The sequence below is a fragment of the Triturus cristatus genome, chromosome 10, assembly GCF_964204655.1.
Source record: "Triturus cristatus chromosome 10, aTriCri1.1, whole genome shotgun sequence".
Taxonomy (NCBI): domain Eukaryota; kingdom Metazoa; phylum Chordata; class Amphibia; order Caudata; family Salamandridae; genus Triturus; species Triturus cristatus.
Window position 1 is genome coordinate 839,408,809 of NC_140593.1, and position 26,851 is coordinate 839,435,659.

At 47.1% G+C, this 26,851-nt stretch overlaps 1 long non-coding RNA gene and 1 pseudogene across 7 annotated transcripts in view; one reads left to right on the forward strand and one right to left on the reverse strand.

Annotated features, from left to right (window-relative positions):
• Positions 1 to 26,851, reverse strand: part of LOC146790108 (uncharacterized) — a 117,317-nt gene that overhangs the window by 22,883 nt on the left and 67,583 nt on the right. The window lies entirely within an intron of this gene.
• Positions 19,803 to 19,873, forward strand: LOC146790109 (U6 spliceosomal RNA; annotated as a pseudogene).

Consider the following 26,851-nt stretch of genomic DNA (forward strand, 5'->3'; position numbering starts at 1 on the left):
GTGTTTTTTGAGTGCCTAAATTGCGCATTGAAAAACAAAAAAATCCCTTAGTCACTGAGCATCAGGTTGTGGCATCATTGTTTTACTCCATGCCACTATTGCAAAGGGTATCATCTCGGATTTACTAATTCTACAGCTTTTGAGGAGGCCAAGTTCAGCAGGGAGGTCATACTCCTTTTACCAAAGCAGTCAGTGCTTTCCCTTCCGGTGAAGTCTCTATGGTACATGTGTGTGAAAACAATGTGGTGTGGAACGCATGCGTTTTGCAAGTGTCACTTTTTGAACATGTCTTCCATACAAGATGTCATTTTCGGCCATGGATTTCTGCATGAATTGTCTTGAAGCCCTGTCTCGCATGTTTTGTTTTCCTCCACTCACAGCATTTGAAACAGTTAATATTACGATAACATGAAAAAATGTCCTTTTTGGTGATACCTGTGTGCCTCATCGTTGCTTTCCCTTCCTCACAACACCTGCCTATTTCTTCCTCATCCCATGCTTTGCTACAGCTTTGCACATTTATCTAGAAGTCGTAGTTGGTGCCAAATTGGTAAAGGATGGCACTTTGGGGTGTAAAGAGACACTCCCATGGTGCTTCATATGCCTTGATTGACAGCTTTCTTTATCAAGCTTCTCCCCATTCTGCGACCGACCTAGTGAATTGCCAACTAGTAATGAAAGAGACAGCATTGACTAAGGACACTGGAATCCCCAACATGAGTGATTCCCATTTCCATACTTATTTACCAGTGCGGGGTTAATTGTCTCAAACCTCTTTCATTGCGTTTACTTTTTCATTGTTTGTCTGTTTTTTCTTGCTCTTTCACCAGGAGAGATTCTACTTGAGGCAGTGCTGTTAAAGAGCAGTCTAGCTTAGCCTAGCAGTGGTTTAAAACAGCAATATCCTGGTTATATGTGCATTGCGCACATCATTACTAAGTAAGCTGAAAATGATAACAAATGTTGTGCCAGTTTGTCTACTTGGCGAGCTGACCAGGAAAGTGTGACTGCCTAGCACACAAATAAAGTACTTTATATAGTAAGTGACAAATGCTGCTTATTGCCTGATCGTACAGCACGTGAATCTATCAAAGTGAATCTTTATACAAGTAGTATTGTGTTGCTTTTAAATGTATTTGCACAATAGCAACAGTTTTCAGTTGCAATGTAACAAGTATTCTGTAAATGATGTCACTTTTAAACAATCGTGCGTATCAGAAAATACAACAATTTCACTGTGTGAGTATGAAGATTTAAGAAAATAAATTGGCCTATTTAAAAATTAAAATTTCATTTCCAAACGTGTGTTTTGAGGCCCAACCCAGCAATATCCTTCCCAAGTAAAGCCTTTAATTTTTTAAGTCCTCTGTGGCCAATCATTCATGCGCTAAGTACAGTTTCCAGCAACTTCTTTTTATGGCGCATTTCAATCTGAACGTTTCAGTGTCACCTTCATATTTGTGCCACGAAGTCCAGTACCCCATGGCTCTGTGATTCCGAGTCTTTGCCCCTGTGATCAAACAGAACCATATCCCATCATAAAACCTTTGCATTGTGCACATGGGGAAACCCTTCATTCCTAATTCACCTGTAGGAGCTCACTTCACCAGGGCTTTTGCCTTCGAAAGATCCAGGAACCAGGTCTTTCTTACCTAGTGTGCAACAAAGGTTCCTCACACTCCACTCTAGTGCTCAAACCATTTACACCAAATTTGATTTCCTCTTTATTTTTCTGCTTTTTCTTCTTTGTAGATAAGCTCATGTTTTGCAGTCATTTCAGGGCAGCACTTATCTTTTTGTTGGTGCTCCAGGTCTGCAACTGTTACTTCTGTAGAGGCTTGATTGCATGTTCTGCTCAATCGCAATGAGTGGGGGTTGTCGGGTGACTTAGAGGCGAAAGGCCTTTACAGCAGCCTAGGGTTTGGGGTACTCGGGAATCTTCAATTGGCGTAGTCCCACTAGAATATGTGTTCCCAGATGCTTCTGTGTGCATGGATCACTTAAGTGATTCACTGCCATGTGTTGGGCAGTAACTTAGGCCTCAGGCTAATCATCTTGTGAATGTCTTGCTCCGAGAACTTGGCTTCAGATATTTTTGGCGTGTGTGTCTCAATGTGGATCTTAGAGGCTCTTTGACTGTTCCTTAGGTATTGGCGACACACTCGGTGTGTTTGAGCATTATTGTCTTTTTCTGATCCTTTCTCCAATGCTGGTTAGACATCTTGTATTTGTACATGTCACCTTTCCTTTCCCGATGATCCGGGGCATACACCGTATCTTGCTTGCACCAGGAGTCAGCCTCTTCACCCCTCCACCACTAGCACATCTTGGGATTTGTGGCTTCTTTTCAATCTGTTGTGAACAGTACTGCTTCTCAAGAGCTCCACAACTCTTGATTATGGGACCACTCTAACACTGGGAACTGACAGCCTCAGCTCAGTGGCCCCTCACAGATCCGAGGGACAGCAAGCAGCAGAAGGTAAGGATAAGATTTTAAACATACACACCATTACAACTCCTAAAGTGGAAGGCCTTTTTTTCATTTTGCATTGAAGCCTTCACCTGGAGCATGGGAAGGAGCCAATGAAGTGTCTGAATTCCTCCTAGTTGGACAAATAAAGGGTCATGACTATGTAGGCCATATTCTTGCAGCACCTGCCTACACTGCTTTCCAAAACCATGTAAAACCGTTACAATTAGTTAAAAATCAAGAAGTCCTTGTCTTCCATATATTGAGTGCACACCATGCCACTCCAGCAAAGGCTCTCCATTGCTAGCAGGATTCATTTCAAAGCGCTGTTCATCTATCATAGGATTTATTGAATCTCTGGCCCACTTCGCACCATGGCCAGGATCAAACCCACCAACCAGGCACCTTCAATCTGAAAAGAAAGCTCTTGTGTGTACTCCCAGAGTCCAGCAATCCAACTTTGGTGGTCACACCTCCAGCAGGAACTCTCTTCCAGTAGACATGAGACTTGCCTAGTTAAAAAAGTACCTGAGAGATGCCCAAGCTCCAAATACTAAACCGATGCTTTGATAATCATCACCAGGGCTACTTCCCTCTACCTATTGAGAATACCAGTGACCCTCCTCAGTTACTTCCCTTTGTCTCCACTTTATCTCACCTTCAGTGCCTCTGTTGTCCATCCTACTGCACTACTACTACTCACTACACAGGCTGTGCGTCACCTTGGCGGTCCTTTCCGATTTGCTCATATTTCCAGTCTTTGCTTTGCAGCTACCTTGCGGCACTTTTAAGTGAGTTCTCACTGGCATTGAGTGATCTCTAATGCCCACGATCATCTCTGAATCTGAGAGTTCTGAAGCATTCATTTTTTTTATACTGCCTTTTACTCTGCATCTTTTTCTTTGAACATGCTAGTTAGTTTGGGCCATCCTTGAAATATTTTGATGCCACTAAACTTAATTTTAAAGATTTTTTTTAATCATTGACTCGTAAGTGGGTTTTTGTATTTCGATTTTTTTCTATGGCATTTTATTATCCCTCAAGGTGAAGGAGCGCTTTATAAAATAAATACATAAATAGGAGGTGGGAGATAAACTTGGACCATTGGGTCCCAAACATTGCACATCAGTGGTACAGTTTTCCATTCTTCTGCATCTTTACTTGTTCTACCCACAATTCTCCCTCAAGTAAACATAAATGCTTTTCCTGAAAATGAAAAGGAGATACAGAGAGAATTCTTTAAAAGGAGACAGAGCAGAGTTTCACCCTGAGCTACTTTATATCAGCCTTGAAAGAAGGGTACTTGCACCTGAGTCTAGATCTGAGTTTTTCTCTTTAATTCGCATTTAAACCAGAAGGTCCATGCAATAGGTCAGCGAGCAGTAACTGCATTCCATAGTGGCAGGAAAACAGCACGGTTCACAGTTCCTACCATGAACTTAGACTTTTGCACGGCTGACCACCCCAGGCCCTACACCTTGCACTATACTATGGGCCTGATTCTGATGCGGTTAGGAAGACCTCCTAACGGCATTTGCTCTGTCCAAATCGGATCAGGAATGTGTCTTTCCAACCAACTAGGAAAGGTTTCCAACCGACCGAGTATGATGCGAGTTAGGCATTAGGAATATCCCAATCCAAACCCAACGGCATTTGGAATGACCAAGCCGTACGGAGAAGAATTGTACGTCTCTACGGGCCACGTTTTGAAATGTCCAAGTACAATGCTGGATTTGGACAGACTTTTTGAATCGTGCTGTCCAACTCGAAGCGGCAATCTGAATCAGAATTTGGGGGCCCATAGTGGGCCCCCCTGCACCTGGAGCCTTCCCAATCAGGCCCATGGGGGTACCCATGGGTCTTCCCTTACCAGCCATGCACAGTGTGGCAGGCACCAGGGGTACCTGATTTTCCCCAGCCACCCCTTTCTTCAATGGGAGCCTATGCAGTCGGTCGGAACAAAGGCTCCCATTGAAGTCAAAGGGAGTCCAACCAAATCGTATCTGGAAGCATCCGGATGCATCGTACTCGGTCGGTTGGACTCTCCTGATCCGATTCGGTTGGAAATCATTCCCAAACCCATTCAGTTGGGAAGCTTTCCAAACCGCATCAGCATTGGGCCCTATGTGTTAAATATGTTCGAAGCTGGGGAACAGTGATTGGGTGTTTGGGTATTAGAGTGATACAATAGAACATTGGTCAACATATGCTATACATTCAGACCTTCTGCAATTTGGGGTTTAGACATGTGTAGCCATCAGCCACAGAACACATCTTTATGCCACAAATGTATTTGTATGGAGCTAATATGTTGCTACAGCTATACTGTCTCGGGCTAGTAGGCAACAAATCTATACGGAATCTTCCTTCCATGTAGCAGTCAATGTCGCACTAAAACACAATGTATTAAAGTTCCTTAAATAACTGGTCCTGTCACTGACCCTAGTTGACACTATAGTTTTCTACTTTGTTATATTCAGCTGGTGCTTCCACGCCCATGTACAGATAATGCTGCCTCTCTTCACATCTGGGGCATCTGTACAGGTCTGATAAATCCTATGCACCTTCACATCTGGAAGGCGTCCTGGGAAGGGGTTCGAACTGTTTGTTTAAAGCGTGCATTACTCAACACCTGCTCCATTGATATTGATTATACTTCTAAGGTGTTCGAATGTCAATGGCGTCTTGGCGCTAGTGTAAAAGCACTGTCTAATGAGTAGTTCTGGACTAAGGTCTTCTGAGTACCCTTATCGTAATGGGCCAGAAAAGAACCATGTTTTAAGCTCCTTCCTAAATCGGAGCAGATTAGGCTGGCTTCTCAGATGTTCAGGGAGATTGTTCCACAATTGAGCTGTAGTATGGAAAAAACTCCTGCCACCCCACCTCTCTTTTGATTTTATGTATGATTATTGTCCTGGTATTAGTTGATCGTAATATCCAATTTGGTTTGTACCAGGAAAGATTTTTATTCCAGGTATGCTGAGGCGTTGCCATACAGGGTTTAATGAGCTAAGCACAGTGCCTTGATCTTTCCTCTCTTCTTCACTGGAAGCCAGTGGAGGTCTCGAAGAGACTCAGCCTAGTGATATATGACCATACCCATAATTAATGCCAAGTCAAAAAACATTTGTATTGCCATTTAACAAACAGGTGCCCCCTGTCGCTGCAAGTACAGGACTCGAAGGGTCATTGCCTTTTTTTAGGAATTCATTTGTTTTGGACCGACTGACATGGGGGGGCTACTCCTAAATGTATTTTGACCTTAATCATGATAAAATTCCCGCCTATTTTGTTCTTGTGGGGTCAAAAGGTTCACTCTATTGATGTATCAGACTGTCTTATTAAAACAGTGAGCTCTATCGAGTTGTAATCTATAATATTCATTCCTGAAATTTAAAGCAGAACATCCAAAACGTATTCCTTTGTTTTGTTTATTTCGTAGATTTCCAATCTTGTTCACGATACAAAAGCACTGGTCCCTCAGATATTTGTTTGTAGCACTCCTTGAATAATGACTGTTGAATTTAAAAAGGTTATATGAATGTTTATTGAGTGACTTTAAATATGCTTGCGGTCATCTATCATGTTACCATATAATGTTCCTTTTATGTGACACATTTGATCTCGGTCATTCATTGACTGATTCCTACATCATAAATATTTGTGAATGAGTCTCAAGGAACCTCTGTTGCCTTGGAGCTAGTATTCCCAAGGTCCCTACGAATATTGTTTTTCATTTTTAGGTCGAACCTAGGCAGTGTGCATGTGCTATCTGCAAGACCTGGTGTAAGTATTATACAGAATATAACCCCACCGATGCTTGCCATTGGTTAACACCTCTGTTGTTGTTCTTATCTGGCTCCTTATTGGTTAGCGCTCCCAATACATCACTTCAGTTTTATCGCAAGGAGCACCGGCCAACTAAAGTTTTGTTACGCTATAATTGTTTACGTATTTCGTTTAGGGACTACTTCTTTTGTTTTGTGCTAGTGATATTCTATCACCGTGGCACCCTGTTTCATGTTTTTTTTTTTTAATCACCACGGCACCCACTTCACGGGCCGCCATGCATATAACTTAAGTATGCACAGGCACTGAGCTTTATATATTAGCACGGCGCCCACTTTCATAATAATTTTTTAATTACTGTGCATGGGCGGCATCCGCTTTTATGTTTACAGCTCTGCGCTTAAAGTTTGAGCACAGCACCCGCTTATAGATTTAAGTCTTGCAAATGCGAGACCTACATTGCAAATGCTTGTTCTATTTTACAGTCCCATTGGTCAAAAATCAAGCAGCACTAAACACTTGATCCTGCCTTACTTTCATGACCAGTGCATGCCCAAGACCGCCTCGGCGCAATGCCAATGAAGGGTTGTATCTCTGGACTCCCAAAAACCCTCCACTAGCGATATCAGCTTTCTGAGAACTGCAGAACCAGGCTGCATTGTGAACACTACTCATGCCCTGGCCAGTCTGGCATACAGACTATTAAAAATTGTCCAACGTATCACATTTGACAGATAACCATCTACAAATAGGTGTTGCACATCAGTACATGAGCCTTGAGCCCATCTAGTGACATATGTTTCTACCTTCAGTTTGCGAAAGTGATAACGCTGCTACACATGTAGAATCAGCCCCATCTTGAGTGCACGTTCCCTCATTTGCATGGAGGCGTGGCTCCCTGCAAATTAGGGTATCACTTTGCCTCTGCACCAGAGCCCTAATATGGATGCAGGTGCAGAGGTAAACATCATGCCCTTAGGAGGTGCACAGACAGTGCACTTCCTAAAGCCGGCCCTTTGAAGGCGGCAAGGGTGTCTCGTGGACCCCCCCTCCCTTGCTGGCAGGTGCAGTCACTCACTGCACATGCCTGGAGTGTGATCTCTGACCCCTCTTTAAAGCACATATGTCATGCCTGTAAGAAATCTGCCGCTGGGGATCCACCAAAAACAGCATTACTGAAGGTAAGTAGCTTATTCAACAGAATTTCTCCATCTTCCCCCCCCCCCCCTACCTCCAGCCCCGGCATCAACAGCAAACTTTAAAACACTTGTAAAGTACAGAAATTCTTAATTGTCCCCTAAATTGCATGGTGTGACCCCATCACGAACCAACGGCTCACCCACTTATCCGACCTCCCATCCTAATGTGTACAAAGCAAGTATCAATACAGCAGAGCCCTTTACTGACAGTGTGCAACAAACAGTGAGCTTAGTCAGTCTCCCTACCACTGCCTTCTGGAAAAGGGTGCACGACTGAATATGTCGCCCCTCCTATAGTTCAAAAAGATCAAAGAAAGTGGGTCAGGGAAGCAGACCAAAGAGGTGGCCATCCATCCTGACATCTTGCGGCCTTGTCAACATTGCCCTCAAACAGCAACTACCCGTCAGATCAGAAGTACCAGCCAATGACAAAACGCCTATCACTTTACAACATGACAACAATCATAGTTACCCAACACAGAAGGCATCTCCAACACAGTCACTTCTAATCTATTTGTTAAAAGGGCAACAGTGTTCCAACTTCGCTTACTGTAAACAAGTTTTCTGAGTGAGTGCTGGCATCACTATATGTCCCAGCTCAATTTTACTCCTGAGAGTACGGACCGAATATGCACCAGGAGTCAGGACTCTTTTTGGGGCCTCTCCAAATCATCCAACCAGTGTCAGCCAGTCTCAGGAGAATTAAAGAATCGTGATTGGCAATTTCTGAGGACTGTACGTTTGGATCAGCAGTAGTTATTAGAGATTGTTTCTCCAACCACAGACAGACCCTCGTAAATGATTGTTAGACCCTCATATTTATTGAGTGACAACACAGGGATTGCTGAAGAATTGTGTCTGTCTTCAAAGTTTAGGAGTATGCCAGTTATAGGGTGGAAGAGATCACAGCAGTGGGGGAGGGAGGCGGGTGACCATGGTCTGTATGTACCCTGCATAAAAACAGATCTGACAACCCGTTTGGGTACAGTATCTCTGTAATTCAAATTTCCAGGAAAGCTTCTAATGACAGACCCTCCACTCTCAGGAATTCAGATCAATTATATATTATTTCATGACGTTCACTGAGCATTTTCCTTTATCTCTCTTCACACGCTCTCTTCCTTGCTTACCATTTTTTGGGAGGCATTGGAAAGCAGTCTATTGTGGGAGGGGTGCATATCTTGCCATACCTAGACACTTGGATTATCAAAGTGGACTCTCCTACAAAATGAGATTTATTACACTCCCTACAGTTCTTTTTTTACTCGCAGGAGAGCATCATTAATGCCTATACATTGCATTTTATTTATAGGCGCAATGCTGAACACTTCAGAGGGCTGCTCCTTTAGATGGAGTGCAAAGTGGCAAGAAGTTGGTATATTTTTTCTGCCAGTTTCTCCTCTTCACACTATGGCTTCTCCTTGACTGGTGAGGCTCATGGCTTCACTGGATGTTTCATGTCCTCTGCACATTTCTCCTACTCCTTATATTACACATGTGCTGAGGAAGTCATATTTCAGTTAAGCTGATGTGTTCTTCATTGCTTTAAACTTGATGAGTAGAACAAGGCACACAGACGTGCTCACGCTCGGAGCTTCTGGACTCTCCACTCAATAAGGATCTCCTATTCTGGTAAGAAAGGACAGTTGTATCCAGATTACAGCCTTCTGTCCCTCAGTGGTGGTCGTTGAAAAGATTAGAAAAAGGGTTGGTACTGGTACGGTTAGATTCCATCCTTTCACCACACCAGTGGTACTATTTTTAGATCCTAGTTGCACTGCCTTAGAGGGAACTTCACATTGTTCCACCCAAAGGCTTTTTACAACAGTTTTTGTAGTTTAGGGAGTCTTTAAAGGGACCCACTAATGTTATCCAGAAACCCACAATGCTCCACCATTTATTCCAGTTTCCTAGACAGTTAAGAGAAGGACTGAGTCTGAAAAACTGTTTGCTGTTTGTATTTTTTGGCGGTAGGTAAACAAGCTTCTCCAACACACTTAAGGATAACTACTTTCTATCTTTCTTAGGATTTATTATTGAATTAAATCACAATCAACTCATGGACAAAACTCCATTTAGTTTCATCCTTGTGCTGACGCTTCTTTCTTAGATTTTCACAAAAGAGTATACGAAAAGTATACATGCATGTGTGCATTGCAGTTTAACTAACTCCTGGCTTCTATCAAGCATGACCGTTTGAACATCTGAAACTATTTCCTCTCCTAGAATTATTACCTTTTCTGATAGATACTTCTAACCGCAGATTCCTTGTCTTGTAAATATTTCCCAGTCATAAGACTGCATCTGGAAACTTTAATAGCAGTACATTTCTCATGCCACTAGGTGGCGTTGTGCAGCTCTGGGATGACATTGTTCCACTCTGGAAATGCTTATAAGCTCCACCCATGCACACTGTCATCAGTTCCTTTCTTTCTGTGCCTTCAGATGTGGATACGAAGCTTCTCCTTGGTCTTTTGACCATCACTTTCTTCCAGATTATTCAGTGTGCAAGGGAAAATGTCACCCCTTAAAACACCAGGGTTTAAACTGTGCAGGGACTGTCGCAAACAGATGCTTGTAACAGACCCCAACAAAGTCTGTTTATGGTGTCTTTGGTCACGGAGGACTCCAGGGCCTGTGAAGACTGCGCCCAGATGAACCCTAAGGACATACGGGACTGTGGGGCCAATCTCTACATCAGAAACGCGAGAAGACTACACAGTGCGAACGGTTAAAGTCAAAAGTAAGGTCCTGTTCCAACTCCCAAAGTGGTATCCATGGCAGATCTTCATCTGGGTCGAAATGTTTGGGAAAATCCAAGAGATATGTCAGAGTGAGAATTGGCCCCTCCCTGTCCCGGACTCCAGAAAGGGCATCAGTGTGCCTCCAGGTCTCGCTCCCAATCTCCATCTGAGCCGATTCCAATTCTGGTCATGGTGCACCCCGATTTCATGGTTATGTCTGCAACGTTGCATCACGTAGAGGCCAGGCTGAACATTTTTGCCACTTTGTCGGCTCCCTCATGCATACCATTGAGCTCTAAGGATCTCTCCAGTCAGACTTTTGCCCTCTGCGCTGTCTGTGCCCTTCAACCCGTATCGGGTTCAACACCAGGTCTGGTGCTGACTTTTGTTCCAACACCATCCCCTGTGCCTTTTCCTTCCGTTCTTACACCACTGTCCGAGGAGGATGAACAGCCCATCATGCTATCCGAGTCTAAGCAAGATCGCGCCTGGCTCTGACCAGCTTTTCTACTCCCACTAGACAATTCCACCAGAAATTCCACCTTCTCCATGGCTACAGTAGAGGTTTTCAATGCCACCAATTGCAGGCTCCTCCAGCAGGCCTTTCAGTCCTTTCATTGCCAGGGTTTACCTGTGCATGGACTGTTTATGGCCAGGACCAGTGAAGAACCAATACCAATTGGGCCTGGCGGCGCAGGGTACGCCTTAATCTCCTGGGTTTCTCCTGCTCAGCTACACAGAGACACGGGACACTCTGTCGGCGTTAGAAGATCAGATTTATTTAGCTGCAGCTAGTACAGTTATCCTAGAAGTACACAAAGTAGGTTCTCACGAGACTGCCACTTCACTCTGTGGCGCACAGGGTTTTATACCATATAGGGTTCAGACATTTAACAAAAAACACTCCCAGAACATACAAGAAAGAGCCAATAAGGAAGGTTGGAAAACAGGATAGAACCAATAGGAGAGATTGGAAAACAAAAGTGTCAGATGACTCGAAGAAACCTCTCCTCCAACTATGTTTGTCACCCCTCCCTCAAGCTAATTCATTAACAGATTCATAACTAACTTGCAGGTGGCGAGATACGTTTGTGTGTGTTGGAGGACAGTTGTGAAACGAGAGAATGCTAGCAGAAGGCAGTGAAGGCCAGGGGACAAGATAAAGTCAGAAAAGAATGGTGTGAATCAATAGATAGTTGAGACAGGGATTAGGAAAGCCAGACAGGGATTAGTGTACTCGGCCAGTCCTAACACCAGCTTTGTAAATAGAGGCAGAAAGCGTATTTCGACACCAGGTTGCAGAAAAAGCAGAATAGACTTTGCTCGCGGTGCTGCCTGAGTGATGGCAACATAAAATGGCGGCGGAGCACAAAATGGCGGGTCGATTCGATCGCGATCGGAAATCGAAGTTCCTCAGACCCTCCTTTTGCCAGAACTCAGGCAAAATAGACTCATGCTAATCTGAGTCAACGTCGATAGTCATGAGGTCGAGTTGTTGCTGTAACATCATTCTTATGTTTTCTGTTACTTGTGGTTTGGGTTTTGGAATGCACATAGTAGCACAAAGGTCACAGATGGCGGGACCACAGTGCATACAAAGGCAACAGGAGAAAATAATGGTCAGAATTATACCAAGAAATGTCAATGCTTTCCAACCCCATTTGGACAGTAGTCCCCAAAACCACTCCGTAAAAGACCAATCTCCTTCGTCCTGGTGAATAGACTCAGAGATTATGTGCAACTTGGAGATAGCTTGGTATACTGTCGGGGCGTCTTTAGGTATGAAAATACAGCAACTTGACCCGATCAATTTGCATACTCCACCACGATCTGCGAGAACAAAATCTAAGGCAACTCGATTCTGTAAGGTCATAAGACGATCCGCCTGTAGTTCTGCCGTGATGTTACTCAAGGCTCCTACAGTGATGTCTATTGTGGTCTCTACGACATGAACCAGTTGCCTTCTATTTCTGCTGTTGGCCATTGGACCCCAGAAAGGAAGAAATCCTTTGAGGAAATCTCCTCCCTCTTGTCCTGCTGTGTCCTTCGAATCGATAATCCCTCTGCCGTATCTGGTTCGATGATGGTTTGCGGAAGCGGTGTAAGTAGGGGGAAGAAGAAAGGCTATATAACAAGTACCGGAGAAACCCGTTGGTAACCATGTATAAGCTCTGTTATTGCAAATGAAATAGGTGCCTCGAGACGGCACTAGAGGAGGCGAGTTCTGAGAGGAATAAACGTACGTGTAGGAGCAGTTATTCCTTTGTATAGTGTCAGAAGAGCGATCGTTTATCTGTAAACAGAAGTTGCCCTGATGTGGTATAGTCCAAATCGGTGAAGACTTTCCTTTCTCAACTTTATCACTAAGACTAGACATATATTGGGTGACATCCAGTTGGTGTATGCCTTTCTTTCGTCAATGGAGATTTTACTATTTTCCATGATTTCAGCCATAGCTACCATTCCCTTAATCAAAGAACTATGACTAAAATCGGGATCGCTAACATGTGAACTAATAGATCGTCTGAATTTGCTTTGATAAGCATTAGAGAAGATGACGAAATAAGCCCAAGCAGAACCCTCATAAGAAAACGGGAGAACTAAATATGGCATTCCTTTCTCTGCGGTGTGTGGCATAAGTCCACACACCCAACAATCAGTCGTATTGACCACTAACTGATGCTGATGTAATAACTGGATAAAGGAATTGTTATAATATTCAGTTCTTCTAATAAGTTCATGTTGAGGAAGAGTATGAAAGAGATGTGGAGAGACAGTTGAAGAAGACGAAAAAGAAGAAGGAGAGACAACTTTTGGCTGCAGAGCATAAATAATCCAACTTATGAATGCCAAAACAATACAAAATAATATAATAACACATAAAGTTATACTGAAACGACTGTACATTATTTTACAGGATTCTTTCTTCATTTCTTCTTTTCTCTCTCTTTTGCCTAGTGTAGTTTCCATCTTACTAATGGATGCTCACGGCAATCTTCCTCAATCGCTAAATCACGATTGTCTACCGTCCTATGACACTGTTAAGTCCTGCAGGCCTATTGCCACTACTCAGGTCGTGATTCAGACTCCTACCGTGACCCTGCAACCGGGACAGAATACTACACAGGAGAGAAAAGTTTTAAATGTTCTTTGGTTTAGGTCTTAAATTATATCGTTCTTTCCCAGGTATGCTTTGGTCTTGGAACAATGTTTGTGGATTAGTCGTTTCTAAGCGACGATGTGGTGGTATTGCTTCTTGCAAAACGTCGTCTTCCTCTTTCTCAGACAGTGTACCATTCAGGTGTGCATCACTAAAAGGCACGAATCGCGGAGTCTTTTCACTTTCACAGTCACCAACACCTCTACGAACCCACTGATCAAAGGGCAAAGGCAAAGGCACTTTCTTGCAATGCACACCGTGAATCCAATTTTTCTTTCCTTCGACTTTAACTGCTGTTCTCGTGGTCAGCAAGACCACTCTGGGCTCCCGCCATCTGGGCTCCAAATTCTTTGTCTTTTGAAAGTTTTTGATGCAGACCCAGTCACCTGGTCGGATGGAATGACCTGGGTCTGTGGAAGCCTCCGACAGAGCACTCTGAACCTGTTGATGGAGAACACGCAATTTAGTCGTAAGATCATGCAGATAATCAATCCACATTGGATATAGCAAGTCTGAATATTTCTTAGGGCGAGGGACTCCCCATACATTAGCTGGGCGTCCAAAAACCACTTCGTAAGGGCTAAGTCCCAAACGAGAGTGTACTGCAGTTCTGGTGGATAGCAAGGCTAATGGCAAAGCATCGGGCCAATTGAGTCCTGTACTCGCTTGAACCTTTGCTAGTTTCAACTTCAAAGTTCCATTCTAGCATTCTACCAAACCCGCTGACTGGGGATGATTTGCCGCATGAAACTTTTGCTTGATACCAAGACCTGCACAAACTTTCTGCATAACTTGGCCAACAAATTCGCTCCCATTGTCACTCCAGACAATGCGCGGCAAACCAAACCTGGGGAAAACTTCTTTTAGTAAAACTTTAGCTGTGGATAAGGCTGTGTTATCCTTTAGGGGGCATGCTTCTATCCATCTTGAAAAGGCGCATACTACCACCAGAACATATTTGAGGTTGTTGCATCGTTCCATGTGAATATAATCGATCTGCAACACCTCAAATGGATATGTCGGAGAGGCAAAGTGACCAGCTGGAGTTGGGGTTCCCTTTCCCGGATTGTACATCAGACAAACAATACAATGTTTTACTACATTGTCTGCGCATTTTGGGATTTTATCGTTTTGCCACACTGGAGCCAGAAGCTTGCATATACCTTTCGCACGTAAGTGCGCTGGACCATGTGCCATAGTAACCACTGGGAGTACATAGGCATCCGGTAACAGCCAACGTTGATGTTCAGATAGTTCTATCCAACAACCCCTCTTGTCTAACATTCCTGTACTTTCTTTCCACTTGCTCAATTCCCTCTCTGAAGCCTCTTTCTGAATCGCTTTTACACTTTCTACTGTATTCTCATACATTCCTCTCTCTCTGACCCAATTTGCAGGACCTGCCACATACATTCGACTTGTAGAATCTCTTGCTGTCTTTTTCGCTGTTTCATCTGCAAATGCCTTTCCTCGACCAACATCATCTGTAATCTTCTTGTGTGCACTACACTTCACGATTGCTATTTGGGTGGGCAAGGCAAGTGATTCGAGGAGTTCAGTCACTAACTGACCATGTTGTGTTTTGGTGCCATGTGAGGTGAGAAAACCCCTTTCCTTCTAGAGACGCCCAAAGTTGAACGCTACACCAAAAGCATATTGGCTGTCAGTGTACACGTTCAGTTTCTTCCCTTTTGACAATACACAGGCTCTTGTTAAAGCTATGAATTCTGCTGCTTGTGCTGAATTATGACTAATACGTGCAGCTTCCACCACTGTGTGCAAAGTAGTCACAGCATAGGCTGAAACTGTATCTCCATTAGGCATTTTAAAACAAGAACCGTCTACCCATCCGGATTCTCTAGTGGTGCATCTTTCAGGTCGATCCTTCCTTTCGTCTCTTCCTCAGTACGGAAGAAACAATCATGCCGTTCTTCAACACTTTCCTCATCTGGAAGGGGCAACAGAGTGGCTGGATTCAGGGTCTTACATCGTTTAATGTGTACGTGACTAGACAACAGCGTCCGCTCGTATCCAGTTAGACGTGCGCTCGTAAGATGCTGCGTTTTCGTTCTGTTTAGTAAGGTATCCACTGCATGTGGCACCATGACAATGAGAGTGTTATCCAACACTACTCCAGCAGACTGTCGGATAGAAATTGCTGCTGCTGCTGTCGCTTTGAGACAACTGGGCAATGCTTTTGCTACAGGATCTAGCGTAGCCGAAAAATAGGCACATGGCCGCTGTTTGTCTCCAAATTGCTGTGTTAGAACTGACAGTGCACAACCTTCTCTCTCATGAACATAGAGCGTAAAAGGCTTAGTGTAATCGGGGGTACCCAATACAGGAGCAGAACACAGAGCGGTACGTAAATCAGTGAAACTCTTTTGGCACTCATCAGTCCATGGAAGGGGCTGAGGCGTATCTTTTAAAGTGAGTGCCAACAAAGGTTTGGCTATTAGAGAGAAGTTAGGGATCCACTGTCTACAATAAGAGGTGATACCCAGAAAGGCACGTACCTCCCTTTGTGTGGATGGCACAGACATTCGCGTAATCGCTTGAATTCGTTCTGGTGTTAATCGCCGTCCCTCCTTTGATAGGAGATGACCCAAGTAGGTAACCTCTCGACAGACATATTGTAATTTGGAAGGTGAAACCTTATGATTCAGATTAAACAAATGGCGTAATAATGCAACAGTGACATTTTTACAAATCTCTTCTGAGTCAGTGGCTACTAACAAGTCATGCATATACTGGATGAGAGCAGCACCAGACGGCAAATGAAAAGTATCAAGATGACATTTTAAAGCTTGGCTGTAAATAGAGTGACTTTCACAATAGCCTTGAGGTGCGCGCTTAAACCGGAAGCTTCGGCCTCCAAGAGAGAAGCCAAAAATATCCCTACTCTCTTCTGCAATGGGGATACTAAAGAAGGCATTCTTCAGATCGATAACAGAGAACCAAGTCGCTGTGGAAGGTATCATTGTCAACAGAGCAGTGATATCTGGAACAACAGGAAATTGTGGGACAACAATTTTGTTTACCTCCCGCAGATCAATTACGAAACGAAATACAGGTGGTTGAGAAGGATCAGTGCGTTTGAGAACAGGAAGAATAGGACTATTGCATGTGTTATCTCTTGTTTCCTCAACCACACCCTTCTGGATCAAATCATGAATAATTTCCAAAAGCGCTTTTTCACCTTCAGTGGAAATTTTATACTGCGGGATGCGCGGTAATTCAACATTGGGCTTGAGAGTGACAACATAAGGTGGAATCTCAAGTCAACCCACATCGTTTGGACCCGTGGCCCAAAGCGTTGCTGGAAGAGAAAGTAGTTCAGGTGGAAACTGATCTTTGGACAAATGCATTGGGGAGATCAATTTCTGTCCCAAAGTAAGACGTACACCAGAAGGGGAACAATATATCGTAGCATGCATTCTTTTCAATAGGTCTAAACCCAACAGATTCTCACCGCAACCATTCGTCAACAGAAGTGGAGCTTCCAAGTCATAAGGGCCAACTGAAATAGGCAAAGGGCAAAAAACTGGGTTGCAAACAGGGGCGCCAGAGAAACCTACAGAGACATTCGTTAAGCCAGACAAAGGTGCCCCAAGGAGTTTAGAATGAATGATAGAACTTCTCATCGCCCCAGTATCTAAAAGAAATGGCTCTGAAACACCCATAGTAGTGACGTTAACATAAGGTCCATTCTGATCTCCTGGAATCGACACAACTCCCTTACTTTGTCCATGGCTGTCCTAGTTGGCATGAAGACTCTCATTTCCGTTTTCAACATAATAATCTTCATTATAATATTGCGTAGACCTAACATTTTGCTGATCAAAACAGTTCACAGAATTGGGAGAAGGAAGGGCACGCTGTTCTTGAGTCAACACACCTCGACCTCTACCTCTGTTTGCTGACTGGAGGCCAGCACGACCTTGTGGAGAGGATAACGCTCCATTGCGTTGCAATAAAACCGGACAATTATTCTTAAAATGACCTTCCTCTCTACAATAGGCACATTGATTAGGTCCCAACAAGGGTCGCGGAATGTATGGCTCAGGTTTTTGATACAACCTCTGAAACTGCGGAGGCTGTTGAAATTGAGGCTGAACATAGCGAGGAGGATAGGCTTGTTGCAAGAGAACCTTCGTTTTTAATTCTTTCGTCTTTTTCTCTTGCTTTTCCTTCTCTTCTTTATCTCGGTTTTCCTAATATTGTGCAGTAGCCAATATCTGGGCAGAAAAAGAAACAGCCCATGAACTTTCAGAATCTTTTAATTTGTGTGACAGCTCGGGAAGCAAATTGAATACGAATTTGTCCACAAATAATCGCTGTCCACCTTCTGTAGCCATATCTCGGCCACTGTGATCAATAAAGGTCTCTTCGAAACGAGTGAAGATATCAGAAACACTTTCATCTTTCTTTTGCTTGCATGCTGCTAATTTATCCCAATTAACTCTTAATGCAGGCCTCATAGTTTTCATTAATGTAATAATCCTACCAGGGAGTTCCGAAATCAAAGCTTCAGGTTTTGCACCACCCACTTGATCTCTATCTGTAGTAGTTATAACATCCCAAGTAGCACCTAGTTCCTGCGCGTGATCCTCTCTACGAATCTTAGCCCATCTTGTCTGTGGGACTACATTTCCCATTAACATGTCGATATCAGCTAAATTCATGATGCAAGCATCAACTGTCTGTGATAATTCTTTGTAATAACCTGCAGGGTTCTTACTAAGATCTGGTAGAGTCTGCTTAAGAGCCAATACTTCAGACCGTTTCCATGGAACATGTACCCATATACGCTGAAAATGAGCAGGAATAGCTGCATTACCCCCAGGTCCCTTATGTCCTCGTCCCCTTCATAAACAGATTGGAGATTACTATCTCCCGACAGAAAAAAAGAGCAGAAGGCATGCTGGGACCCTAATACTGCCCCTCCCACCGGGAGTACATAAGCAGTACTTACCCAGCATCCCGTCTGTTCTTTTTTTCTGTCTGTCGACAGAATGGACGTGGTGTGCTGTTCTGCTACTCCTGCTGGGCTGGTGTGGCGTTCCTTTCTTCCTTCCCCCGCCCGGCTGCCTGGCTTTGCGGGCGGGGGGGGCGTTCCTGGTCCGTCCCCTGGCCTGCTGGGCTTGCTGGGGGTCGTGACGGTGGTGGCCGGTGTGCTGCCTGGATCTTGCGGGCCCTTTGCGGCTGGTGCGCTCCCGGGTACTTCCGGGTCGCGTGCACGTCTTCCTGAAGCTGGGCGTTTGGGAGGCGTGCCGCGTTTCCTATGTGCCGTACCTTCCCGCTGTTGGGGTGGGGGCCTTGCTGCTGGTGGTGTCCGGCCCCTGCCCTGGGTGAGTCCCGCATTGCGGTGTTTTTTTGTTCACGCTGTGCTGTGGTGCTCTTTTCTTTATTTCAGGTCCGTGGTGGGCGACGGAGGCTCCTGGGGATGCCGGGGTTTGCTCCCAGGGTTTGCTCCCAGGAACTCATGCTTGCGAAGCATGCGCTCTGCCGCTGTGCTCCTTCCCGACAGTCGCACCCATGGATTACCTTTCCTTTGGGGTGGGGGCCTTGCTGCTGGTGGTGTCCGGCCCCTGCCCTGGGTGAGTCCCGCATTGCGGTATTTTTTGTTCACGCTCTGCTGTGGTGCTCTTTTCTTTATTTCAGGTCCGTGGTGGGCGACGGAGGCTCCTGGGGATGCTAGGGTTTGCTCCCAGGAACTCATGCTTGCGAAGCATGCGCTCTGCCACTGAGCTACATCCCGACCGGCGCGCCCTTGGATTCCCTTTAAGCTGGCGCTGTCCTGGTTCTTTGATGTCGCTGTCGCTTGACTGCTTGGGGGTGTTGGGGTGCGTGGCTCCTTGCTTCTCCTTCCTGCCCGTTTGCCCTGAGTCCGAGTGATTCTTCTACTGCCGGAGTTTGTGACTGCGGCAGTGTGACGCTTCTTCTGGCTGCTGCCTCTGCGTGTGCTGGTTTCCTCCCAGTTGTGGATGCTGCCTTACCGCGTGGGCTGCCTCTTTTGTGGCTAGGGTCCCGGGTTGGAGCCTGACAGGGGCTCGGCATACTGTGTTTCTGCACTGTTCGCCTGGTCTCCCTGCGCCTTGCGCTCTTGTATTTATCCTTGGGTGCCGTCCCTAGTGTTCTTGTGGGGCGCTCCGGTGCCTTTGCGTCGGGTTCCCATTCTGTGGCTGTGTGACTTGCGGTTTTCTGCTGCACTTCGGGTGTTTGCGTGGTGCGACATAGAGTTGGTGTGCTCCTTCTCTTTTCCCTGTGTCCGCCCCTCTCTGTCCTGTCCCCGGTGTGTGTTGGGGTTCCGTTCCCGTGGTGCTCTCGTGGGTTGTGCACTGGGGCTGCTGTGTGGCCCTTTCTTTCGGGGGCTGTTGGCCGATGGACGCCTCTGTCTTTGGGCGCTTCCTGCTCTTCCCGCGCTGCTGGTTGCTCCTTTCCACAGAGTGGATTAGCATGGCCCCTGCGCAAGGATGACACGCGGATTCATGAAGCGTTCCATGTTTTGATAGTGGTGCCGGTCCTCCCGCTCCTGTTCCATTTTTGGCGGGTTGCCCTTGGCCTGTTTGGGTGGCGGTGGCTCCTGGTGTCGCTGGGGTTTGTACCTAGGGCCTCCTGCTTGTGCTGCTTGCTCTCTGCTGCTGCTCTGCGTCCCCACTTCGGGCCTCGTGTGTGGTCTACAGGGCTGGGGTTCTTGCCTGGTTGGGCTGTTCCTCGTCCTTGGCTTCCTGGATGTTCCGGGTGGCTGGGATGGTGTGCTGGGGTGTGCGGTGTTGCCGGTGTTTTGGTTCACCGTGTAGGCTGTCTTTTATGGCCTTGTCTCTCTTGCGGGGGCCTGGTCGCCGGTTTGGCTCTCTACCTCTGCGGCATCCTGCTCCCTGGCTGCTGGGCTGGCGCTACGCGTCCGCTGTCATTTGCAGCGGGTTTGTGCCGCCTTGTCCCCTTGCCGCTTTCCCTCCGAGGCTTCTGTGTTGCTCCACTTGGTGTTTGTGGGCTTTCTTGCTAGCTGCCGCTTTGCCTCTGTGGGACGTGGCCTCCCTGGGTTGTGTGTCTGGGGTCGTGGTCCTCTCTTGTCCGCTTGGGCTTGCCCTCTCTTGCTCTCTTGGTCACGCTGGGGTCTGCCTGTTTTTTGACTTTTCTGCGCTGTCCTGATGCTGGGTGTTGTTGGAACCCGTGCTGTGGTCTGGCCTGGAGTGGGCTGGGTTACTAGGTTGGATTCCCTCCTCGGGGGTCCTTGCCTGTGCGGCTGGCTCTGTTCCTCTGCTGCCGTCCGGTGCAGCTGGTTGTGGGCCGTGTTTGGCTGTGCCGTGGGTTATTTCTGCCCCTCTTCGGGGTTGCTCGCTCTGTCCGCTGGGGTACGATGTCCCTTTCCTTTCGGGGGTTTGACCTCCCTGGAGTTCGGTGTTGCCGTATGCTGGGGGGCATCTTTTGCTGTTGCTGCCTCCTTTTTGCATCTGTTTCTGGCTTCTTCCGTGCTGGTTGCTATTGTTTTTTGGGTGCTCATGGCTCTGGCACTGCCGTTTCCTGGTTTCGGGGGTTCCTTGGTGTGGCCTTGTGTTCCTCTGCTGCTGCGGCGCTCCTGCTCATTTCTGGGCTTGTATTTGGCTTCTTTCGGTGGGTCCTAGTCGCCCCTCCTATTGACTGTGGCGCTCCTACTCTCGCCTGGTCTCTGTGGTTCGGCTGGGTCGGTACAGGTTTTTTCCTGCTTGTGGCTCCCTGGGGGTGCCTGTGGCGTTCGGCTTCTCCGACGGTTTGGGTTGGGTCCTGCTCTCCCTTTCCTTTTGCGTCCCCCCTGGAGTGTGTTTCCAGTGGCGGTTCGCGTTTTGGATCTCTGGCGTTCATGTCTGGTTTGTTTGGGGCCTGGCTCTCTTTCGCTGGTGCTGTGTCCTTGACTTGGCTCTAGTTTCTCCTCTTTTGTTCTGCAGGGGTTTCTGGTTTCTGCTGGTTTTGGGCGTCTGGTGGTCGCCCTTTTTCAGATGGGTATCCTTGTCTGTGCTCTCTCGGTGGATCCTGGCGGGGTGCTCTCTTGGTGTCGTGTTCTGGTGGGTCCTTCTGGGCCTGCTCATGCCGGCGCTTATTTCCTGGGTTTGGTTCACCTCTAGTGGGGTGTCCGTGTCTCTGCCTGGTTCCTGGGGTTCGGTTGGGTGCTGTTGAGCTTCGGTCCCCGTTGCTCCTGTCTGGATGACCGCCCTCTTCTTTTTTCATGGACTGAGGGTCCCTTGTCCGGCCCTGTGTGGGTCCGGGTTTTCGGGGCTTCTGGGTTGGCTCCTCCGGGGTTGCCTCCTGTTGCTCCTGGTCTGCGGGCTTCCTTCTGGTTCTGAGTGTTCTCTGGCTGGGCCTTCTTGTCGTGCTCTCCCTCCTGACTCATGGGTGTCCGGGTTCTTCTGCTGCTTGGCCCTCTGCTTCTCTGCTTCCTCGGGTTTCTATTTTGGTGGTTTCCTGTGCTTGTTCTTTCTTCCGGCCTTCTGTTTGGTCCGGCGTTGGGTTGCTGGGGGTCTCGTTCGGCCTCCCTGCCTTTTCTTTGCCCTGGGCTCTACGTGGGCTTCTTCCTGGGTTGGTTGGGCCTGTGGGTCCTCCTGCCCTTGCGGGTTGCTGGATTTCGGTCCTGGCTTCCTGGTTCTTTGTCCCTTGTTGCCCTCTTTTTTTGCTGTCTCTTGGCTCCTCTTCAGTGTTATGTGGGGTCGGACCTGGTGGTTTTCCGGTCTGGGTGCTATGCGCCCTAGGGCTTTTTGTTCCGTGGCTCTGGCCCTTGCTGTATGCTTGGCCTGGGTGTTGGGTGCCTGTGCGGTCGTCCTCCTTCTTGGCTTCTGTTTTTTTCTGCCCTCCGTCTTGAGGTTCCGGTTCGGTTCCGGATTGCTTCTTCTGCTCCGCCTGTTCTGGGTTTTGGCCGCCCTGTTCGGTTGGAGGTTTTTCTTCCCTGTGGGGGCTTTGTCCTCCTGGGGTTTTTGGGTTTCTGTCTCCTTCGTGGTCCTTTTTTGTCTGGTTGGGGTCTGGTTCCTGTTCTGCTCGCCGGCTCTTGCTGTGGTTCATCCCTGGCCCTGGCCTCCTCTGCGGGGTTTGTTGGCTTTCTTCTCTATGCTTTCGTCTGGCAGGGGCCTTCGGTTTGGTGTGGTGGGCCGGTTTCTGGCCTGGGCCTTCCTCCTTTTTTGTTGGTCTGGGTGCTTGGGCCTGCGCCTCTTGCCTGGGCTGGCCTTCTTTCTTTGTCCCTGTCTCCTGTTTCTCTGGTTGGTGGCCTCATTTTTGTGGTACTGGCCTTGTTTTATGGGTTGTCTCCGGTCCTGGTTTGGTGCTGGCCGGTTGCTTCCTGCGGTCTCCCCTTGCCTCCTTCTCGGTGCTCCCTTGGGTTGCTGCGTTGATGTGGTTTCCTGGGGGTGCTTTTGGTTTTGGAAGGCCGGTTTTTCTGCTTTGGTATTCTCCAATCTGTTTATGAAGGGGACGAGGACATAAGGGACCTGGGGGTAATGCTCTATTACTTACCGGTAATCTTCATTACTCCGGGTCCCGTTGTCCTCGTCCCCTTCATACGCCCCTCCCTCCCTCCCGGGCGACCGGCCTTCCTGTCTGGGCTTGGTTGTACAGACGGGATGCTGGGTAAGTACTGCTTATGTACTCCCGGTGGGAGGGGCAGTATTAGGGTCCCAGCATGCCTTCTGCTCTTTTTTTCTGTCGGGAGATAGTAATCTCCAATCTGTTTATGAAGGGGACGAGGACAACGGGACCCGGAGTAATGAAGATTACCGGTAAGTAATAGAGCATTAGCACCTACTGCCGCAACCTCTTCCTTCCATTCTGGAGGAACCTCTCTCATGGGATAATTTTTCGACGTCAGTTTAACCGACGGATCAGAATCAAGAAAAGTCTGAGAGAACAACAAGGATCTATAAGAAATAAGTGTCCTTATAGCTCTCTCAACCTTAGAACCCACAATAAGTCCTTTATCAAAATCAGCATGAACATCTAACAAAGAACCAAAGTTGTGGGCGCGACCCACGAAGATACTTAACTAAGGACGTCTTCTTCCACCAACAGAGGCCCGTCTATCGTCTCGCCTTACCATACATCATCAAAGGAAGGGCCAAAGCAGGGCGGCAGTCAGGGCAGCGGTGGTCAGTAGCCGTCAGGAAGGAGTTACCGTGCTGCAAAAGACCTTCGGACCAATTTCGACATACAGGGGTCGCTTAATGTGGCTCGTGAACCCTCCGGAATTTTCTTGCGGGGTTCCTCACAACCTTCAGGCAGAACCTGTACCACTGAAGCCGCCCCACGTGGGGCGCCAGTTGAAGAACCAATCTCCATCTGAGCCGATTCCAATTCTGGTCATGGTGCACCCCGATTTCATGGTTATGTCTGCAACGTTGCATCACGTAGAGGCCAGGCTGAACATTTTTGCCACTTTGTCGGCTCCCTCATGCATACCATTGAGCTCTAAGGATCTCTCCAGTCAGACTTTTGCCCTCTGCGCTGTCTGTGCCCTTCAACCCGTATCGGGTTCAACACCAGGTCTGGTGCTGACTTTTGTTCCAACACCATCCCCTGTGCCTTTTCCTTCCGTTCTTACACCACTGTCCGAGGAGGATGAACAGCCCATCATGCTATCCGAGTCTAAGCAAGATCGCGCCTGGCTCTGACCAGCTTTTCTACTCCCACTAGACAATTCCACCAGAAATTCCACCTTCTCCATGGCTACAGTAGAGGTTTTCAATGCCACCAATTGCAGGCTCCTCCAGCAGGCCTTTCAGTCCTTTCATTGCCAGGGTTTACCTGTGCATGGACTGTTTATGGCCAGGACCAGTGAAGAACCAATACCAATTGGGCCTGGCGGCGCAGGGTACGCCTTAATCTTCTGGGTTTCTCCTGCTCAGCTACACAGAGACACGGGACACTCTGTCGGCGTTAGAAGATCACATTTATTTAGCTGCAGCTAGTACAGTTATCCTAGAAGTACACAAAGTAGGTTCTCAGGAGACTGCCACTTCACTCTGTGGCACACAGGGTTTTATACCATATAGGGTTCAGACATTTAACAAAAAACACTCCCAGAACATACAAGAAAGAGCCAATAAGGAAGGTTGGAAAACAGGATAGAACCAATAGGAGAGATTGGAAAACAAAAGTGTCAGATGACTCGAAGAAACCTCTCCTCCAACTATGTTTGTCACCCCTCCCTCAAGCGAATTCATTAACAGATTCATAACTAACTTGCAGGTGGCGAGATACGTTTGTGTGTGTTGGAGGACAGTTGTGAAACGAGAGAATGCTAGCAGAAGGCAGTGAAGGCCAGGGGACAAGATAAAGTCAGAAAAGAATGGTGTGAATCAATAGATAGTTGAGACCGGGATTAGGAAAGCCAGACGGGGATTAGTGTACTCGGCCAGTCCTAAAACCAGCTTTGTAAATAGAGGCAGAAAGCGTATTTTGACAACAGGTTGCAGAAAAAGCAGAATAGACTTTGCTCGTTGTGCTGCCTGAGTGATGGCAACATAAAATGGCGGCGGAGCACAAAAGGGCGGGTCGATTCGATCGCGATCGGAAATCGAAGTTCCTCACCAGGGCCATCAAAGACCATGCTCAGGACTGCAGGGAAAATGTACAGCCCAGTACGCAAGCCCTCTAGCAGATGCAGCTGCAAAACTGCTAATGTGTCTTTGCCAATCCACAACCACCCTGTCAGAGACGAGATACAATATTTCCTCCAAGGGTGGCAGGCCATCACTGACAAATGGGTCTGCCAAATTATCCATTGGGGCTTCTCCCTCCCATTTCTTTGTACCTCACTCTCGCCTTCCACCACCATTGATTGAAGACAACCTGTCTGTCATGCAGCAGATTGTACAGGCCCTTTGAGTGAAAAGGGCCATAAAGAGGGTTCCAGCTTTAGAACGGTTGTATGTTGGAACAACGAGTTCCTCAACAACGACTTCCTTAACAACGCAGACGCTACAACGACCGCATTTTAACCAGGTTTTTTTTTCCAAGCATTCGTTTACCACAAATTTTTGTGGTAAAGGCATGCATGGTAAACATCCATTCGTGGCTACCCTCCACCCCCTAAAAACTAACCCAAACCCCTCCCACCCTATAAAACGAACCCAAACCGCTCCCAACCCCTAAAAACGAACACAAACCCTCCCAACCTCCTAGAAAGTCCCCTGAACCCTTCCCACCCCCTAAAAACTAACATAAACCCCTCCCACCCCTTAAAAACTAACACAACTCCACCCCCTAAAAACTAACCCAAACCCCTCCCACCCCCTAAAAACTAACCCGAACCCCTCCCAACTCCTAAAAACTAACCCAAACCCTCCCAACCTAATAGAAAGTCCCCCGAACCCTTCCCACCCCATAAAAACTAACATAAACCCCTCCCACCCCCTTAAAATCTAAAATGAACCCCTCCACCCCCTAAACACTAACTTAAACCTCTCCCACCCCCTAAAAACTAACACAAACCCCTCTGACCCCCTTAAAACTAACACAAACCCCCCTTAAAAACTACCCAGAACCCCCACCTCCTAAAAAATAACATGATTCATATTTCCATACACCTATCCTGCAGGCCCACAGAAGCATTTTCAGTTTGCAGTGCCTCCTCTGGGCTTCACCAGTGTCCCTCAGGAGTTCAGGAAGGTGATGGCGGTGTTTGCACCACACCTTTGGAGGTCAGGGGTACCATTCTTCCCCTATCTCGGCAACTGGTGGCTGAAGGCAGGCTTGCCCCAGGCATTCAGTAACTACCTCCAAACAACGGCAAACCTCCTGACATCGTTAAGGTTCACTATCAATGTGCAAAGTCACACCAGACGCCTTTGTAGACACCCCATTCATCTGAGTTATTCTGGAGATGGTATAGTTTTGTTCCTTCCAACGGAATGGAGAGTGCAGGACATTCAGGCTATGACCTCTATTTTTTAGCCTTGGTTCTGAATTATTGCAGATGACGAAGATGGTTCTGGGTTGTTGGCATCCTGCATTCTGCTGACCAAACATACCAAGTGGTACATGCTGGCTCTGTAGTTGGACCTCAAATTCCAGTGGGCCCAGCATCAGGGGAATCTGACGGATTGTATCCAGATTTTGGAGCAGACTGCAAAAGATCTGCAATGGTGGCTACTGGACCCTGATTGGGTCATTGGCAGTCCTCTCCCCTGACTCCACCTAGAATGGACGGTAGTCCCAGATGTATCACTACTGGATTGTGGAGGCCATCTGAAAGAGGTGGAGACCAGAGGCCTCTGCTGGAGATGCAACTCCACACCAATGTGTTGGAGCTGAGAGCTATTCGCATGGCATTGAAGACCTTCCTACCTACCATCAGAGGTAGGGTGGTGCCAATGCTTACGGACCACACCAGTGTCATGTGGTTCTGCAACAAGCAGAGAGGGGTGGGGGCCTGAACCCTGTATCAGGAGACGCTACATCACTACAAGTGACTGGGCAGCCAATGAATTTCCCTGGTGGTAAACGGCAAAGCCCAAATCATCATAAT